Source organism: Pinus tabuliformis, chromosome 8, assembly GCF_031772625.1.
Source record: "Pinus tabuliformis cultivar Carrire ecotype Pingquan chromosome 8, CPIR1, whole genome shotgun sequence".
NCBI lineage: Eukaryota > Viridiplantae > Streptophyta > Pinopsida > Pinales > Pinaceae > Pinus > Pinus tabuliformis.
This window is the reverse complement of record NC_142294.1, coordinates 1,858,256,503-1,858,277,972: the sequence shown is the minus strand read 5'-3', so window position 1 is coordinate 1,858,277,972 and position 21,470 is coordinate 1,858,256,503.

Genomic DNA, 21,470 nt, shown 5'->3' with positions numbered 1-21,470 from the left:
GTGGAATTGTTATGATCAATCGCTCTCCAATCTCTTTATTTTCTAACATTAACTCAATTCTTTAAATTCTATTGGTTATTAAAAATTTAATTCAATAAAAATGATTTAAATAGTCATCTAAAACATTATACATGATACAAAATTTGGACCTTATAAATATGGTGAATAAAGTATGTTGCATAGTAAGTTAAATACATAGAGTTATAGGTTGTCTCTTCTATTCATTGTTGACATGAGTTTGAGGACGGAAATCTTGGGCAAAAATAGAAATTGAAACGAAGTTTTATAAAATAAATAATCAACGTACACAAACACTATTGAAATTTGATTGCAATGATATCTTCACCAAAACATTATAAAATCTCTTTACATAGCAAAAGATGATTACAACATAATTACAACATTATCTTCAATGTGACTATATTTGTTACTTTAGTGACTATGTGGAGATTGTAAACCTGAGAACTAAACCTCAATTTTATCATATTTGGTATTAAAGTTTTCACGTACAATCTCAATGAGTGAATACATATGTTTTCCTTTTCAGATACTACGGGGAGCTTTTAGAGAAAATTGTGGATAGTGTACTAAATGGGAGTTACCTTGTCTAAGTCCCTTGAGATATTTAAATGAAATTATGCAATATGTGCATTCAAACGCTACAACGATTCCAATAATGGATGGTGCAGGAAAATTAAATCTCATTAGACCATTGCACTCTATCGATGTAAAACCATTTCATAAAAGGCACGCTTAAGAGCTCATGTTGGCATCTATGATGTAAAGCCATTTCATAAAAGGCATGCATGAGAGCTCCTCTGCTGGCATCTATGATGTAAAACCATTTCATAAAAGGCAATGTTTGGTTAGTGGTAGAATAAGTCAAAGTAAAATAAAATATAAATTATTTAGGAATATGATAGAAGGAATCAAGTGAGTTGTCTGAATGTAGGGTATTGGACTGATAGTATTATAATAAAGATTATTTTTTCTCCTATAAAATAGGGATAAGTGAATGTAATGGGTCTACAGTTGTTAAAATAGGGGTGTGTAAGTGAATGTAATGGATTTACGGTTGTTTTAATAAAGGCTCTAGTCATTTTTCTATGGTTTTTTCTCAATAAGTTTTTCATGTAAATTTTGTTTAGTTAGAATATTTTTTTAAGATAATTTGTTTGATTTGTATTCAATTTATTTTTGTTGTTGTTATAAGGGTAAAAAAACTAAGAAAAATGGTATTGTATAAAATTACTATTACTAAAATTTACTTAGTTTTTCAATGTTTATATAAATTATATTCCACATAAATACCATAAATCAATATTATAAATTCTCATAAATCTAAAATTCGAAATCTACCACTCAAACCATCTAACATATTTTTCTCAATCTATAACATAGCATTCGAAGAATATAGCTTTTGTCTTTGAAAATTTTGGGAGGCTCTTGGTTTTTATGACGAAGGTAACTGGAAGCGGCACTTGGAAAAGTTGTGTACAACACTCCCGTACGAAATAATTTTCTCATTAAAAGTGAGTTACGAAGCTGTGTACCCGGACGTTTTGGACATTGGTTGTTCCTTAGTTGCAGAAGAAAATGAATTAGTGATTCGAGTATGCGAAGGATTATATGACGACCGTAGCATTGTGGACTATGTTCAAAGGCTCTGTCAAAGATATTTTATGGACTTTCATGTTAGAAATGGGAAATACCAGCCCTTGTGAACATGTTTGATGACATGTCCGATAATAAAATCGAGTGCAGAAAACAGAAATATCCTTTTAAGTCTTATGCCTTTTTAGAGAAATAAGACAAAGAAAATGTAACCCTTATGGATGCTTACTTTGTTTACTATTTTGTGTTTTTGTTTTAGGTCATCAAATACAGTAATACTTGTTTATTTGTCTTTTATCGTTGTCAAAATTACAGTGAGTTTAGGAAGCTTCTCTCCAATTTTTTTAAGTTTTTTAAACATAAAAATAAAATCTTAAATCAAACGAAATAATTAATTTCCTTAAGTCTTATAAACCAAAATTACATCTCAATGTACCACCACCACCAAACTTAAACAATTACCCGTATGGAACATAATTCCACATTTTACAACTCATAATCCACCGAAACTTAGCTTGTAAAATAAGTTTCTCCTAAAATATAGGTGAATTTTGGAAATTATTAGCTAGTATTTCAACCCCAGGATGAATCGGGATTGATTTCTTTTATAAATATATTTGGATAGATGAGATTAAATATGCTTCGTCAGAAGCATATCTACGACCATGCAGCTATGGAACGTGAAGGTCACATGAAATGACCTGCGGAAAATATGATATGTTATTTTTTTAATTGAAATTAAGTTGCCGATCGGCCTTGCCCGGAAAGTGGTGGCAGCGGAAATGGAAAGGACACTAACGCAATTTGAGCAGTGGGTACGGAATGTTTCACATGGCTCTTCCCGAATGCTAGTCGCTCCCTTGCTCTGGCCTTCTTATCCGCTTTCCATGCCTGTTCATGCACTCCACTTGACATGTAATCTGAAACGCCAATCTTTGAACCCGTGGTTGGAAAGAAACCCGGCAGCAGAGCTGTGCAGAGACCGCACCCATTTCGAGATGTCGCGAAGAGCGACCGTACCGTGAAGCCCATCAGGGTCTATCCAGGATCAAGAGCGGGCATCTTTATCTCCATTGCCCAAATATTCAGCAATCAGACGGACATGGGCGCGGCGCCTATGTCCGTCCAATTCTCGAATATTTGGGCAATCGAGATAAGCTGAGGGATCATGGCGGCATTTATTTCTACATCAAACACTTCGTCACAACATATGCACATGCTCCATTGCTAGCATTTAAAAGGAAAACAGGTTGTCGCTGCATAACTTGTCACTGCGGCATAACTAGGATAACATTATTGAGGAGAGCATTGATTCGTCAGGTTGTCGCTGCGTAACAGGAGAACATTAATTCAGTGTCTATGTTGCTGGATAACAGGTTGTCGCTGCATAACTTGTCACTGCGGCATAACTAGGATAACATTAATTCAGTATCGAGGAGAACATTGATTCGTCAGGTTGTCGCTGCGTAACAGGATAACATTAATTCAATGTCTAATGTCGCTGGATAACTCGCTGTTGTTATTTAAGATAGCAAAGGTGCCCATAGCAAGTCTTGAGCTTATCTTGATTGCCAATTCCCCTAATATTCGGCTCTATCTGAGGAACATAGGAAAGATGCCCAACACTGATATTAATTGTTTACTAGGTTTAATTGGAAAGGTTTTATTTTTCAGTGTTTACTTGCAGGCGCATCTGCTGATCCCACTGACGAACTTTGCATTGAAGAGGTGTAGAAGCTATATCAAGTAAGAAAGGAAAAAAAAAAGTGCACACCAATACAGTGTCTAATTGATATAATCCAGTTTTCCTCGATGGAACTTTTTCGGCATGCTGTTTAGAGGATCTGGCTAAGGGGAAAACAATTGGTTTCTTGAGTTTGAAGTAATGATTTTATTATAAGGTATGCAATTTTTTAATGCAGTGGCATCCTGGAGATTTTCAATTAAAATCCATATTCTAATTGGCTGAAAATAAACCAGAACTTATTGTGGCCTTTACTTCCAACCAATATTCCTTGGACGACGACGCAACCAATAATCATACGTCTACAGTCGCTACATATTATTTCACTGACTTATTATTTTTGCCTCCAAAATTATCTACTTTGTTCAAATTCGCAAGTTCTGCAAATGGCGAGCGTTGGATCAGCAAGATTCTAATTTTCTATGTTGAGGTGATTACTCCAACATGATCATTCGGCCAGGGACGAAGAGATTGAAGAGTGATTATGGCGCTACAAACACAAGTCTGAAAATTGGACATTAACAAACAAATCAAATCCTCCTGTCTGCGAATAATTAAACAAGAAAGTATTGAATGCTGGGAGGCATTGGCGTTTGCATGCAAGCAAACTAGGATTTTAATATATTTTTTTATATTTTATTTTAATATATATTTTTACATTTCATATTCTATTTTTATAAATAAATTTAAATATTAAATTTTATTTATACACATTTTAACTTTTTATTATATTCATATATTTTCAATTATTATTCAAATAAATTGATATGCAATGCAACGACATAAGCATGGCATTTCACATGTTGAATATGAAATATTTATGGTCGTCTCCATTGATGGCATGCCAAGTTCCCAACAAAATCTGTTGCGGGTCAAGTTAAATGGGGCCATTTGTGTTTTTCTAGGAAAATGACAAATTAGAGAATTTAATAGATTGAAAAGGTTGGAAGGTGGATTTTTGTAAACCTGTATGAGAAGGATATGGGTGAACAAGAATATCCCCTAAGGTTACTATGCTGATGAAGGTTAGCGTGTTGATGAATGTCTTGTTCAGTTTTCATGATGACACGTGAAAGTTCTCAAGATTCCTTAGGTGCGCAGTTGGAGCTTCCTCCAACTTCACATGTGGTATATTGGTTTCAACCCATTACTGCACATGTCGAGGAATGATATTGTGTGGGTTAAGCTTCCTGGTCTTCTCTTGGAATTCTGCTTTTCATGGTGACACGAAGAAAGTTCTTAAGATTGCTTGGGTGCGCAGTCGGAGCTTCCTTCAACTTCACATGTGGTATATTGGTTTCAACCCCTTACTGCACACGTCGAGGAATGATATCGTGTGGGTTAAGCATCCTGGCCTTCCCTTGGAATTCTGCACAAAAAATGCTCTAATGGTGATTGGCAATTCGATTGGGCGCTTCATTTATCTCGAGCCTGGTATTGTGGGTGCCTGAGATAAATGTGTGGCTTGGATTCTTGCTGACGTTAGATATTCGGATGTACTTCTGGAGACATTGATCTAGAATGGGGGCGGATTCGTTTCCGCCAATGGATTGCGGATTGACTACTGGGAATTCCTTTCTGATGTCTCTTTTGTCGCTGTATTCATCATCTTCTGAATCCATGCCTGGGTAGACCTAGGTTGCGCCATTTTGGATAGAGAAAATAACTGAAGGTATCTCATAACTCACATGGCCATGACATTAGCTCGACGAGGGACTTCCCTGAAGGTACCACCCGCAGTCTTCCTTCTCCTATTTTGCATGCAATTCCGTCATCACCTCCCATATCATTTGCACAACCCTCAACTATCTTGGCTCCATATGTTTCTAAACCACCCCCACTCGAAGGAGGCCCCTCTTCCCTCTTAGGAGCCCTCCCACGACACTGCCTCTCACTAGTGACTTTGCCCTCCATGCACCCCCTCGAGTCGATTTCTCCTATTCCTCATCGCCCCCTTGATGGACAGGAGCTTGTCTCCTCTCCTCATAATTTAGTGGATAGTGATATTGAATTCCTTTTTCTTGATCCGACACTGAATCTCAAGGTTCTCACTACTCATAAAGGCAGTTGTCTATAACGCGACTTTTTGAAAGCTTTTTCGGCGGGTTTTTCGGTCGAAATCCGGCAAGAATTTATTGGAATCGCAAGTTTGATAGCTAGTTTCTGCACAATGAAAGCGTCCCAGGGGTTTTCCAAGGTGCTGAATCCAAATATGCAGTTAAAAAACCATTTTAACTGCAACAAATCAAGATTTAAAAAGTCGCATTATAGACAACTCCCTCATAAAGAAAAGCCCCCCTCGCATCGCCCCCTCTCATTAGCCCTGCCTCGGCTAAAAACATTACTGTCAGAAAGACTGAGAAAAAAGGTAACGACCATTTTTGAGGAAGATCTACTTCTCAAACTCCTCTTTTTCAAGATTCATATGTACCCGTCCTCTCCTCTTTTGATCCTCAGGCCCTTAAGCACAAAATTACAAATGCCCTCACAGGTTAGCTCTTGATGAAAATTCTATCATTTAACATGAGGGGGTTAGGGGATCGCTCCAAATAATTGGATCTTCGACACTTGATTCGTCTTGTTAGTCCTGCTATCATTTTTATTCAAGAAACTTTATCCTCTGGTACGCGTGCTATTGCATACTTTCTGGAAATTTTCCCCACTTGCCTTTTTGTTGGGGTGGATTCCACTGGTTACTCTGGGGGTTTATTGGCCATGTGGGATCCACGGTGTGCAGATTTTCATGCATATAGCGTCATCATTGGCATTTTTTTTGTAGGGTTGAGTACATGGATATTTGTGTCATTTTCATCTTTTCAACATATATGCCCCATATAAAAATTGTTCTCAGTTTTTGGACCAGATTCAAAACAACAATATACTTAACATTAGTGGCCTCATATTAGCAGGGGATCTTAATGCCACTATGTTGGTTCGGGAAATATGGGGTGTCCACTCCCGACCAGACCCTTTAGCAGATCGGTTGTTCAGACTCTTTGATGGACACAATTTGATTGATATTTTCCTTGTCCCAATCTCGCTAGTTGGAACAACCATAGATCGGGGAATGAGTATATTGGAAAGCACCTAGATAGATTTCTTGTAAAGGAACAACTGGCTGAGCAATTGGGAAATCTTAGATCTTGGGTACACAGGACCTACACCTTTGATCACTTGTCTATTATTCTACAATCGAGACTCGATGATAGAAGACATGGCATTCCTTTCAAGTTCAACAAAGTTTGCTTAGAGGACGAAGACTATAAAAAACTGGTGAGATTAACATGGACTAAGATGCTTGATTCTCAGATGGGAACTGCAATAGGGATTATGATGAAAAAGCTCAATTCTATTAAGAAAAAAACCAAAATCTAGGAGACCTGAAACAAATCACAAAGGAGATAACTAGTTTTGGAAAATCGATGGAGCAGAAATCCCCGACGCAGGAAAAATGGGAATATCTCATAATGTTAAAGGACTAGAAAAACAAGATTCTCCACATACAGGAAGTCACATGGAAGCTCAAGAGTAGGGAAACCTGGCTGCGAGAGGGAGATCACAACACCAAATATTTTCACAAATTTGCAAACCACCGGAAACAGATTAATACAATCTGGCAGATTGAGGATATGAACGGGGAGACAAAGCACACTATGGAAGAGATACAAGCTAAGGTTGTTAGGTATTTTGAAAATTTATATAAAAACTGGGAGGAGGTGAGTTTCGAAGATCAAATGTGGGCTTTGGAGTGCCCTCAGATGTTTAATAGTGAATCTAATGGGGATCTCTTCCAGCCTGCCAATTTGGAGGAGATATTGGAAGTTTTAAAATCCTTTGCCAAGGATAAGTGCCCGGGCCTCAATGGATGGACGGTGGAATTATTTTTGCACTTATTTGATCTCATAGGGAAAACATTCTAGATATTAGGAGGAATCCAGGACTATGGGTGAGATCTCGGTGCCATTAACTCTACTTTTTTGGCTCTTATTCCCAAATCCTCAAATCCCACTAATTTTGGAGATTTTTGACCCATATCCCTTTGCAACATCTTATATAAGACTATCTCTAAGCTGATTGCGGGTCAAATTAAAAGAATATTGTCCTTGCACATTATTGGTGAGAAATTTGGGTTTTTAAGTGACCAGTTAATACACGATGCTATTTCTTCGGCACAGGAGGATATTCACACCATCCACACAAAAAAAAAACTTCGGTTATGAAGATTGATCTTCACAAGGCTTATGATTGCATGGATTGGTCTTATACCCGCCTCTTGTTGCATAAGGTTGGACTCCAAATACACAATGGCGAATGGATCATGGCCTGTATCACATCTACTAGTTTTGTTGTTTTGATCAACTACCTTCCCACTCCCTTTTTCGTGCTGGTAGAGGCCTCAGACAAGGTTGCTCTCTCTCACCTCTCATTTTCATACTAGTTTTGGATGGTCTCAGTTTAAAGATCAAGGAGGCTAGATCGCTTGGACAGTTTCAGGGGGTCAACATCACCAGGCAGGTAAACATCACTCATCTGTTTTTTGTAGATGACATCTTGACTTTCGGTATTATTTCCAGGTCCCAGTGGTTAGTTCTACATCATATTCTTCACAGATTTGGTGCAGCTACGGGTTTGATATCCAATGGCAGTAAATTGTTCATATATCACTCAGTTGGGGATATGCAGGATATTGGATATATTGCTAATTTGTTTAATGTGCAGACAACTCCTATTCAAGCGGGCTTTACTTATCTGGGTTTCAGGCTCAAACCCAACAGGTATGTTCCGGGGGATTGGATGTGGCTGGTTGATAAATATAAGAAGAAACTGTGCACCTAGAAAAACCAGTTTCTCTCCTTGGGGGGCAGATATATTCTCACACAAGTTGTTATACAACAATTAGCTGTGTACTGGGCACATTTATACTCCATCCCGTCCACCATTGCTAATAGGCTCTGAGCTATCACATCACATTTTCTCTGGGTTGGGAACAATGCTGCGTTTAAATACCACCTGTGTAAATGGAATGATCTTACGATCCCCAAGGAACGTGGGGGATGGGGTTTTCTAGATCAATGTATCTTTGGGAAGATGTTGCTTATTAAATCTTTGTGGCAGACCATAAATGGTAGTGGGATTTGACAGGAGATTTTCAAAGAAAAATATATGAAGGGTCGGGATATGGAATTTATTTATAGGGACAAGAACATTCGACTGGCCATAGGATCATTGATATGATGCTCTTTGTCAAAATCTGGGACTTGTGGCGATATGGAATGGCCTGAGATTTTGGTAATGGACTTAAAATTTTAATCTACTTGGAACCAATTAAGGGGATTGACACTACTTCTATGTTAAGCGAGCACACCTTGTCAATGATTCAGCTTGAAGGCTTCTTTTTAATACCTTAGATCATAAAAATATGGGAGTTTGGTTGTCCAATATGGAAAAATGCAATGGAGCTGAACTTGGCGGGCATATGTGCTCTTGTGGGAGGCTTATGTAAATATATTGAGCAACACAAGGTTATGCTACGATAGAAGTGGTGATTGTGTCAACTGGATTGGAAGGATGGCTAAATATGCACCCATTGAGGTTGATTCATACAGGTGGTTATTGGCACAGAAAGACTCCCAGATAGATAGGTCGTGGATTGCCAGAATATATAAATGGAAGGTTCCCACCAAAATCATTATATTTTCCTGGTTGGTCTGGAAAAACAAGATCCTTAGTTGGGATAATCTGGGGAAAAGGGAACATTTGGGCCCGACTATTTGTATCTTTTGCAAGGTAGATTCATAATCTGTACAACATATTTTCTTCTTGCGCCCATACACAAATAAGATTAGGAACTATTATCCAACGACACTTCACATTACTTTTCGGTAGATGAACAACTCTGAAAAAGATTATGGCACTTCCCCTATTCACAATTTTGGAAATTTGGAAGGCCCGTAATTAGTTCCTATTTGAAGGTCAACAAATTGATTATCATTGGATTATACATAAGATACTATCTTGGATGGACGCCACCTCACATATTGCAAACAAAGTTGTTGATCACTCCTACAGATTGAGACCCCTCACTATTATTCATTTCCCCACAGACTTCTTTGATGGTGCTGCTCAACATGGCAGTTGTGGCTGTGGTGTTGTCCTGCACCTTGATATGGGCAAACAATATCATCTGTGGTGGCATGGTGGCTCTGGATCCAACACTAGAGCGAAGATTATTGCTTTGTGGGGGTTGCTATGGTTTTCACAACACAAGAAAATAAGCTCATTGAATATCTATGGGGACTCTAAGGCTCTTATTGATGGTATCAAGGGAACTACAAGATTCTTTCCCCCTTTCTTCTGGGCTGGCTTAGGAGGATCAAGCACATCTGGGATCTCTCTTTGCATATACCATCTCTCATGTATACTGGGAATGTAACACGGTGGCTGACAGTCTTTCAAAGGCTGGCCTTGGCGTATCCTTTGGTTTCTTGCACTATTGATACAAGGTTGACTACTCGGTACTGGAGGAAGGCCGACTCTGCTTGCCATGAATCACTTCGACACTATGCATCGAGACTTTATGTGCGATATACATTTTATGATATTCTCCAGTCTTTTTATTTCTGCAATGCGGTGAGAAATCGATTCCATATCGTTTTGTGGGCGCAATGGAATTAGAATACATGAAAATCACCATGGTAACTACATGATTCGATGTGGGTGGCTTCACATTAATGGTCGTCGCTAAGAAGTTGGGACTATGTTACACAAAGCTGCGCATGTTTCGTTTCTATGTATCATTACTAGGGTAACAAATAATAAATCTCATTTAAAATAATGAGTTTTTAATATTGCTCATTAGTGTGTAAGACATAAGAAACAAGGTTTTACTATTGCTCATCAGTGTGTAAGACATGAAAAACAAGGTAGTATAGTTAGCATTTCCTTTCCACTTAGTTCAATTAAATTTTGAAATGTATGAACTATTGTATTTGAACACTTTATTAGGCAAACATAATTACTTGCGTTGAAAGGAGAGAAATGTGGATTGCTTTACATTTATGATGTAAAGAACTATGACATATACATGGCCACATTCTCAATTACAAATAGTTGAAATGCTCAAACTGCATGTTGCTATATATGAAGTTTGTCAGGCCAGTGCTATGTCGGTTTTGGATCCAATGATTTCTATATCTCAATTTATCTTTATTTCAAATTTTTGAATATTTAAAATATCTTCAAATATCAAATGGAAATTAATGTTTTTAGAAAAATAAAAGAAAAATATTAACTATCTTCTATAAATAATTTATCTTTATTTCAATTATTATATCTACTTAAAAGTTATGTTATATTGTGATCACTTTATGGAACAATTTATAAAAAATATTATATTTAAAATATTTTTTTACCAAAATTAAAATTATCTATAGAAATTTTGAAATTCAAAAACTTTATTTTGTTTATTAACCAATTTTATGGAGTTTAATTTTTACTTGTAAAATATAAAAAATAATATATTAAACATTAATCTAAATAAAAAATCAATTTTATGGAGTTTAATTTTTATTTGTAAAATATAAAAAATAATATATAAAACATTAATTTAAATAAAAAAATATTAAATAAACGTATGTGATTTAATTATAACAATTTGTACAACCCTTTTATTGCATTGTACCATCGAATTTCTAAAAAAATCTTTTTTATATCGCCTCATTGAATTTGTCATCACATTGAACATTGAGAGCCATAACACCTACCACTTTCTGGCAGCCTTGGTCTAGATTCCTAAAATGCATCCATGTAATACTTTTGATTGGTATATTAATCCACTGTTGTTTCGAAACTTTGCGAAGCCCATATCCACATTATAATTCAGATTTTTTTGTGAGGATGTGAAATAAATGTTTTGGCCCCTTCAATATGGCACTTTCTAGAACCACGCTCTAATTTAATGTGGTTGTTGTACACTACTATTAATCTCGCTATTGTATAGTGCTATTAATTTGTCAAACTACTTATTATCATTATAGAATAAGATTTTAACCAATCAAAATAGAAAAAATAGATTTAAAAAAAAATAAAAAATAAAAATAATTTTTTTTCAAAAGTAAAAGTAAATATTAACTAAGATCATTTAATTTTTAGTAAATTTAAAATTAATATCAACATCAATATTTTTTGAATACTTTATTACCCAATTGTAATAGGAAATAATAAATAAAGTCAACCAATCACATAATTTAAAAATTAGTACGGAAAATTGTAACATTTAAGTCTTCTCAATGCATTATATGCATAGTAATGATTAAAATAATTTAAAAATTTCTGGTGTTATGACTACTTTACGAGTTTGCTTTACAGGTTATTCTTATTGTGTTTTTTTAAATAAATTTGAGTGATTATTTTGATTTTGAATTTGAATTAAAAAATTTTCTTTATTTAATTTGAATTTAATTGTTATAATTAACTTAAATAATTTTTAATAAAAAAATTGGGAAAATATTATTGTTTTACTTATCTAAAATATTAAAATAATAAATAATTAAATTAAAATTTTAATAATAAATTTATTTTTGCTTTACAAAAAATTCATCTATATCCATATAATAAATGAGCAATGCATGTGAAGACCAAATCCGTGGTAACCATATTTATTTTAAATCTCATTTGAAAAATTACACAGTTTAATCTAGAAAATTTAGAAGATACAAAATAAATAGATAAATTTAATATAAATAACTGCACAAATATTTTTTATAAAAAATAATTAAAATAGAACAAAACCACTCCACTCGTTTATTTAAAAAAATTCCGAAATGATAACAGTTATGAGACAAAATATAATAAATACTAAATATATGGTCTGTTATAATTAATGTGAAATGGAATATCTTTGCATCTATTTTCAATCATCTCATGTGAATTTATTTGGATTGCATATTTGGGATAACATATTTTTTTTTTTTTTCCCCTAGGAAAAAGTCGTAATTTTATTCATATTGATAAAATTACATTTTGTAGATGCCATAAGGCATATTCAGATGGCTGTACCTGTGGTAACAGGCAGCAAATAAAAAGGACACAAAGTAGCATATGACTGTTCCTGTAATAACCGGGAACTACTGCAATAGAAATAAAAATTAAAATGTATCAGCAAAGCTAAACTTTTCTACCCTTCTTCTTCTCAACCCGCCTCCAACCACCAGTGTCAGGACTGGGTGTAATAATAGCTAGCTAATTTTCCATTGGGATCAGTTGAAGTTCTTTGTCATATTCTGAGCCCTCAGATCCATGTGCTCGCTTGATGCCACTTGTTTCCATTTGCGGCTCTTGTTGCAGATCTGTAATGTGTGGCCCCAAGTATGAACTTTGGGCATTCTCTTCCTGAGTATGTGTCTGTTGCATTTGGGGTTCGGGTTCTGGCTGTTCCTCTGTAGGCTCCACATTTATGTCCTCTTCTTCCAATGGTTCAGTGTGCTGCCATCCTTTCGGCTTTTTCTGTGGTTTCTTGGTTCCCCTGGTGTCCTTTCGAGCAAAAGGGCAGTTATATTGTAGGTGCCCTGTTTGCGTGCATCCCCTGCACTGGAACGATGTGTTCTCATAGTCGAGCTGTTTTATCCATTGAGAGTTATTGAAGTTCAACGTGATGTGGTCGGGTAGCCCCTGACTCAGATCCACTTCTACACATATTCTGGAAAATGTAAAAATGCCCCTAATAGCTCTGTCTTCATCCATTTTTAGGAATTTACCCAGGGAATTCCCAATGGCCGTTAATACTTTATGATGCCAGAAGTGTAGAGGGAGACCATGTAGCCTTACCCAAACCGGCATCGTTGAGACTTTCATTGTGTTGGCGTCGAAATCAGGAAACCAGGGGGTGAGGAAGAGGCCAGCACTGCCCCAGAACCAAGGACCCTGATTAATAATGCTGTCACGTTCTTGTTCAGAGTTGAATCTAACTATGAAGTACCCTTTAGGGCAGAGGTAAATTTCACAGTTTGTTGTCCATGTTGTAGAGATCCATTGATGCAGGGCATCTGATTTTGGCCAGAAACCATTAAATCTACAAATAACTGCGTTTTGAGATAAATCGGTGTGAAGGCTAATTACCTCTGGCATAGTTACTTGTAACGTTGGTGATTCTGGCTTTTGTTCCACAATGTAGGGTCCTGGTAACTCTGTTGGTGGTGCTGTTTTATTTTCCATTTTTTTCCCCTTCACTGCATCCCGAAAAGAGCTGGTGTTTTTTGAGCTGGTACCAGTGCTTCCACCACACAGTCGAAGATTAAGAATGATGGTTGAATCGTTGGTAATGCCGTAGTGCTGGAGTGTTTGGTTGTCCTGCAAACTGAACCCAGAATATATAAGGTTTTGATATTGAGCTGGGGTTCCAAGATGACCCTGGATCTTCTTTTTTAAATCGTGTATGCTCATCCCCTTACTGAATCTCATGCAGATATGTTTGCCTTCAATCGATTTAATGAAGATCTGGATCAGATCTGTGTTCATGAGGAGTAGGCCCTGATTCACTGGTTTATGAGCCAGATCTGGCGAAAAAATGGCAGATCTGGGGTTCAAATATCTTCTCACTGTAGGAGAGAAAGGTCCGCCTCCAAACAGCGATTCACCCGATGCTGCTGTAGCGGATTCTATGTGAACTGCGACAGATCCAGCATTATTAGCAGTGATATCCATGGGAACGCCCCAGATCTGGTCACCCTTACTCTGTTTGGCTCCCGCACACACGGCCATCTCCAGCCGTTCCGCTTCGCCCTTGCCCATAAACGCACATAATGCCTCTGATTCAAGATGGTGTTCTGAGTACGTTTGCGGATCTGGTCGTTTGCTGGCCGTATCATCCTTGCCGTGACCTGTTTCAATAGAAGTAAACAGTTTATAATAAAAAAGACCCTTAGACAGGTAATAAGATCTTGTCCATGACCTGTGTGCAGTCAAATCAGCCTTCGGGAACCGATTTAGTGCAGAAAGATTGTGTTTTGTTCCGCTGCTGTGCCAAATCCATGCCGGCGTGTACAGATCCGTTACTCCTGCGATCGATTTCCCCCAGGGTCTCTCCGTTTTCTCTGTTCCTTCGCAGTGCTGCAGTGTGTTGGCGGCACAAGAAACCCTAGCCATCTTCGCCGATCCCTCGAAACCCTTTTTTTCCGACCGGATAGCATATTTTATTTATATTAGTAATGATTGAATTAATTTTTATATTTATATTATTAATTTTTTTCTTTAATTTTAATATTTTTAAATTAATAATTAATTTTAATATAAATATTTTGAAATTTTCAATCATTAAATTAAATATTTTGTTCGATAAATCATTTAACATGGATTTTAATTTTCTTAAATAAGTTTTTGATATTTAATTGAAATTTAGTAAATGATATATTTTTAGCGAATTTTAAATATAAATGTTATAATTTAAATCAATCTCTTAGATTTATTAATCTAAGGTTTTGTTTATGGTTGACCATGGTATAATGACGCATTGTGACAAAGATTGTCTCAATATGAAAATCAACTATGGTCAACCATGTTCATTTAAGGGTATATAATTTTTGTCTTAAGGTTTATATACCTTGAGTATATTACTCGTCCTCCTAATTACTAATTTATAACTAAATTTATAATATTTTGAAACCTACTCTTAACCACTCTTAACCTTATAACCTGATTATTATTTGAAATTATATAACAACTATTTTTATTTTTATTAATGACCCTTTAAAACTTTATTATTATATAATCTCCTATCCTCTATTTTATTAAGAACTTATTATTCCCCCTTATTAACTTTCTTAACAACTCATTACTATTATTTGTAATCACAACACCTAATTTATAACTAAATTTAGAATATTAAATAATTTATAATCAAATTTGGAATATTAAATAATTTATAGCTAAAATTAGAATATCAAATAATTCCATTTTAACTTTTTAGAATTCCTATTTAACTGTTTAACCAATTTCCAATGGCTAGTTTTCAACGGCTAGTTTTTTAATGGCTGACTTTGAGCAATGATGCATCCCTGCTATTTATTCTTGAAGATTGTATGATTTTTTCACCTTGTCTTGAGGATGAACCACATTAGTTGGTTTGAAATGTCGACCAAATCCTAATGATGTGATTAATCCGAAAGACATTTATCTACCCTGGGTATATGTTATTCCCTTGGGTTTATAATTCCTTTGGTTTTTAATATGAAAAACCAAGGGATTATAAACCGAAGCGAATAATATCAAACCCAAGGGATAATAAAACCAAGTGATTAATACTAAAAACTGAATGGATACTAAACCCAAGGGACAATAATATTAACCCAAGGGATAATATAAACTCGAGAGAATAATATTAACCCAATGGATTATAAATCCAAGAGAATTAATACTAAAAACCAAAGGTTTTATAAGTCGAAGGGAATAATATTAAACCCTAGAGATTAATAAACCCTTGGGTTTATTAATCACTTAGGTTTAATATACCTTGGGTTTGTAATATTTATCCCTTGGGTTTATAATCCCTTGAGTTTATATTTATTGGTTTATAATCTCTAATTATAATCCCCTCGGTTTATAATATTACTATTATTAGCTAACATTACTACTAATATTACTAAATATTATTAATTATAATGACAATAATAAGTTTTTTATTGCAATAATTTTTTTGTATTATTATTTTTATGGTTATATATTTATGAATGGTAGATACAAATGAAGCCTTCAACTATATCAACCACATTATGTGGTTGTGCTAGTTGATATTTAATTGAAACTTAGTATATGAAATATTTATAGTAAATTTTAAATACAAATGTTATAGTATTATTAAATTAATACTAATTGATACTTAAATTCAAAAAGAGTGAAGGGATCTCTACTTGAATGGTTCATGAGGCACAATACTTGCTAAGGTTTTGCAAATGGGGTAGCAAGCTAAGCGGGCTTGATTGTGGGGAAAACTCCACAGTTAAGCGCGCTTGAGCCAGAGGCGATCTGGGATGGGTGACCTCCGGGAAGTCCTGGTTACCGGGTGCAAGCCCCAGAAGTGATGATTGACACTATGTGATTCATTTCACTAGTTTCAATCCCACTTCACCCCTGTTAGCATCATCCAATGCAATGAGTGCTAAGTGAACTATTCAAAAATCATGATAAATTAGTCAGTTACGACTACCTCCCATGGAAATAGTTAAAAGTGAATGGCTTACTTAACGTAGTTGAATCCCAAAATGATATCTAATATATTGCACTGCGTAAACCCCCTAATACTAATTGATACTACTGGGTATATTTATGTTATTAATTTTTTATGAATATTAAATTTTATAAAATTAATTATTATAACAAATTATTTTTATTTTAAATTATAAATTTTAATTTTAAAATATTAATATTAAAATGAATATGAATGATTAATAAAACAAACTAGCACAACCACATTAATAAAATTTGTGGTTGATAGTATATCAACCACATTTATTATTATTTATTTATTAATATTAACATTAATAATTTTATAACTATTTATAAATTATATATATTATCATTTTTACTATTATTATTTACTACTCTTAAACAACCAATTAATAAATAATGTGAATATTTTCATAATTAATATTTCCTTTCCTTACAGGAATATTCTCTTGGGTTTATAATACCAAACTATTGGACTTATTATTCTAAGGGTTCAGCTAGGGTCGAGCATGATCCAACATTGCATTGTGACAAAGATTGTCTCAATATGAAAATCAATCATGGTAAATCATGGTCAATATGAAAATAAACCATGGTCAATTATTGTTAAACATGGACATCCATGGTCCAATGTCACATTGGGACAAAAATTGTCACAATATGAAAATCTACCATGGTTAACCATTGTCAACCATGGTCAACCATGGTTCCACGTCACATTTTGATAAAGATTGTCTCAATATGAAAATTAACCATGGTAAATCATGTTTATTTAAGGGTTTATAAAATTTATCTTAGGTTTTATATACACCAGGTTTATGTTATTCCCTTGGGTTAAATATTATTCCATTGGGTTTATCATCCCTTTGGTTTTTGGTATTAATCCCTTAGGCTTATAACATCAATCATGATCAGTCATGATCAATCATGGTAAAAGATGATCAATCATAGTCAACCATGGTTAGCCATGTTTTATAAAATCAATCATGACCCAACGTCGCATTATGACAACAATTGTCTTAATATGAAATTCAAGCAATGTCAACCATGTTTATTTTAGGGTTTACAATATTTATCTTGGGGTTTATATAACTTGGGTGTATAATGTTAATCCCTTGGGTTTAATATTATTCCCTTGGGTTCATAATCCCTTGGGGTTTTAATATTAATCCATTAGGTTTATAATATTAATCCTTTGGGTTTATTAATATAAGGGTTCAGCCATGGTCGACTATAGTACAATGTCGCGTTGTGACAAATATTGTCTCAATATGAAATTCAACTATGGTCATCCATGGTCAACCATGATTATTTAAGGGTCTATAATTTTTGTATTAGGGTTTTTATACCTTGGTTTTATGTTATTCCATTGGGTTTAATATTATTCCCTTCGGTTTATAATATCAATCACGGCCAACCATGATCAATCATGGTCAACCATAGTCAATAATGGTCAAACATGGTCAACCATTTTTTATAAAACCAATCATAGTCAATTGTGGTCAATCATGGTCAACTGTGGTCAATCATGGCCAACCATGATCCAATGTTACATTGTGACAAAGATTGTCTCATTATCAAAATCAACCTTGGTCAACCATGGTCCAATGTCACATTGTGATAAAGAATGTGTCAATATAAAAATCAATCTTGGTCAACCATGGGAAACCCCAGTCCAACGTTTCATTTTGACAATAATTGTCTCAATATGAAAATCAATCATCATCAACTATGGTCAACATTGTTTATTTTAGGCTTCTATTTTCTTCATATTCCCACGGTTTAATATTATTCATTTGACTTTAATATTTTTTCCTTGGGTTTATAATCCCTTGGGTTTTTAGTATTAATCTCTTAGGTTTATAATATCAATCATGGTCAACCATGTTTAACTGTGTTTTATAAAATCCATCATGGCCCAACATCACATTGTGACAACGATTATCTGAATATGAAAATCAACCAAGGTCAACTATGGTCAGCCATGTTTATTTTAGGGTTTACAATATTTATCTTAGAGTAGATATACCTTGGGTTTATGATATTAATCCCTTGGGTTTAATATTATTCCCTTGGGTTCATTATCCCTTGGAGTTTTCGTATTATGGTTTTAGTATTTTAGTATTAGTATAATATCATGGTCAACCATTCTCCAACGTTGCACTGTGAAAAATATTTTCTCAATATGAAAATCAACCATGCTCCAACATGGCGTTGTGACAAGTATTGTCTTGATATTAAAACAAATCATGGTCAACCATGGTCCTACATCGCATTGTGACATTGATTGTCTCAATATGAAAATCAACCATGCTCAACCATGTTTATTTTAAGGTTTATAATATTGATCTTAGGGTTTATATACCTTGGGTTGGTCAATCATGGTTAAACATGGTCAACCATGGTCCAATGTCAGGATGTGCCAAACATTGTCTCAGTATGAAAATCTACCATGGTTGACAATTGTCAGCCATGGTTAACAATTGTCAACCATGGTTAACCATGGTCTCACATCACTTTTTGACAAAGATTATATCAATATGAAAATCATCCACAGTAAACCATGGTCAAACATGTTTATTTAAGGGTTTCTATCATTTATCTTGGGGTTTACATACCTTGGGTTTATGTTATTCCCTTGGGTTTAATATTATTCCCTTGGGTTTTTAGTATTAATCCCTTGGGTTTATTAATCCTTTGAGTTTATAATATCAATCATGGTTAAGCATGATCAATTGTGGTCAACCATTGTCAACCATGGTAAATCATGGTCAAGCATGGTTAACACTATTTTATAAAATCAATCATTACCCAACATCGCATTAAGACAAGGATAATATCAATATGAAAATCAACCAAGGTTAACCATTTTCAACCATGTTTATTTTAGGGCTTATATGCCTTTCATTTGTAATATTAATCACTTGGGTTCATAATCCCTTGGGTTTATTATTCCCTTGGGTTTATAATATCAATCTCTTGGGTGTATTATGGTCAACCATGGCTAATCATGGTCAACTGTGCTCCAGGTTCTCATTGTGACAAAGATTGTCTCAATATGAAAATCAACAATGGCCAACCATGTTCCAATGTCGCGTTGTGACAAAGATTGTCTTGATATTAAAATCAATCACAGTGAAGCATGGTCAACCATGGTCCTACATCGCATTGTGATATTGATTGCCTTAATATGAAAGTCGGCCATGGCCAACCATGTTTATTTTATAGTTTATAATATTTACCTTAGGGATTGTATACCTTGGGTTGGTCAATCATGGTCAATATGAAAATCAACCATTGTCAATCATGATTAAACATGGTCAACTAGGGTCTAATGTCATGATGCGACAAATATTGTCTCAATATGAAAATCTACCATGGTAAACCATGTTTATTTAAGGGTTTATATCATTTATCTTGGGGTTTACATACCTTGGGTTTATGTTATTCCCTTGGGTTTAATATTATTCCCATGGGTTTTTAGTATTAATCCTTTGAGTTTATAATATCAATTATGGTCAAACATGATCAATTAGGTCAACCATGGTAAATCATGGTCAAGCATGGTTAACCATGTTTTATAAAATCAATCATCACCCGATGTCACATTGCGACAAGGATTGTCTCAACATGAAAATAAACCAAGGTCAACCATGGTCAACCCTGTTTATTTTAGGGTTTACAATATTTATATTAGGGTTTATATACCTTGCATTTATATCATTAACCACTTGGGTTTAATATTATTCCCTTAGGTTAATAATCCCTTGGGGTTTTAGTATTAATCACTTGGGTTTACTACTCCCTAAGGTTTATTAATCTAAGAGTTCAACCATGGTTGACCATGGTATAACGACGCATTGTGACAAAGATTGTCTCAATATGAAAATTAGTCATGGTCAACCATGTTATTTTAAGGGTTTATAGTTTTTTTCTTAGGGTTTATATATCTTTTGTATATGTTATTCCCTTGGGTTTATAATCCTTTGGGTTTTCTTATTAACACTAAAACCCCAGGGGATTATAATCCCAAGGGAATAATATTAAACCCAAGGGATTAATATTAAAAACCGAATGGATAATAAACCCAAGGGATTAATACTAAAAATCGAATGGATAATAAACTCAAGGGATAATAATATTAACCCAAGGGATATAAACCCAAGGAACTAATACCAAGAACTCAAGGGATTATAAACCGAATGGAATAATATTAAACTCTAGGTAATAATATTAAACCCTAAGGATTGCTATTATAAACCCAAGGTATATAAACCCTAGAAAATAATATTAAGCTCTATGAGTTAATAAACCCTTGAGTTTAGATTTTTTAAGTGATGATTTTTTAATAGAAAAAAGACACATTAGACGAAGAGAGCTCTGCATTCTGAACTAGGGTTGGCGTTAGTGTTTTGTCGTTGGTCACCATGGTAGGGCACGGAGGAGGGAGTTCTGCTCCCTCCTACTATCAAGTAGTTGCGGACAGAAGCAAGGAAGTTGGATCGCATCATTTCAAGAAAACTTTGGAGATGGAAACAAAGGCTATTAACATGGAAGATTTGGAAAATAACATACCTCATGGATAGGAAGGGAAGCAGAAGGAAGCTAGTAGGGAGAAGAGGATAGGAGGTAGCAGTCAGAAAACTGCTTCTATGAGTACAATAGGGGTCTATAAACCCAAGTCGAGCATTATTCATCGGGTCATTTTAAGTGACTCAGTGCTATAGGTGCACAGAGATCACATGGAAGAATACGCGGTTATATGAAAATTTATGTGGACTTGGTCGATAGAGAAGGCGCTGCAAGCTTGGATAAGGAGCCACTAGAAACCAAAGGGGGAAATAAACCTTCACCTGGGATCCAAGGGATTATTCACGATGATGTTCACAAGCGT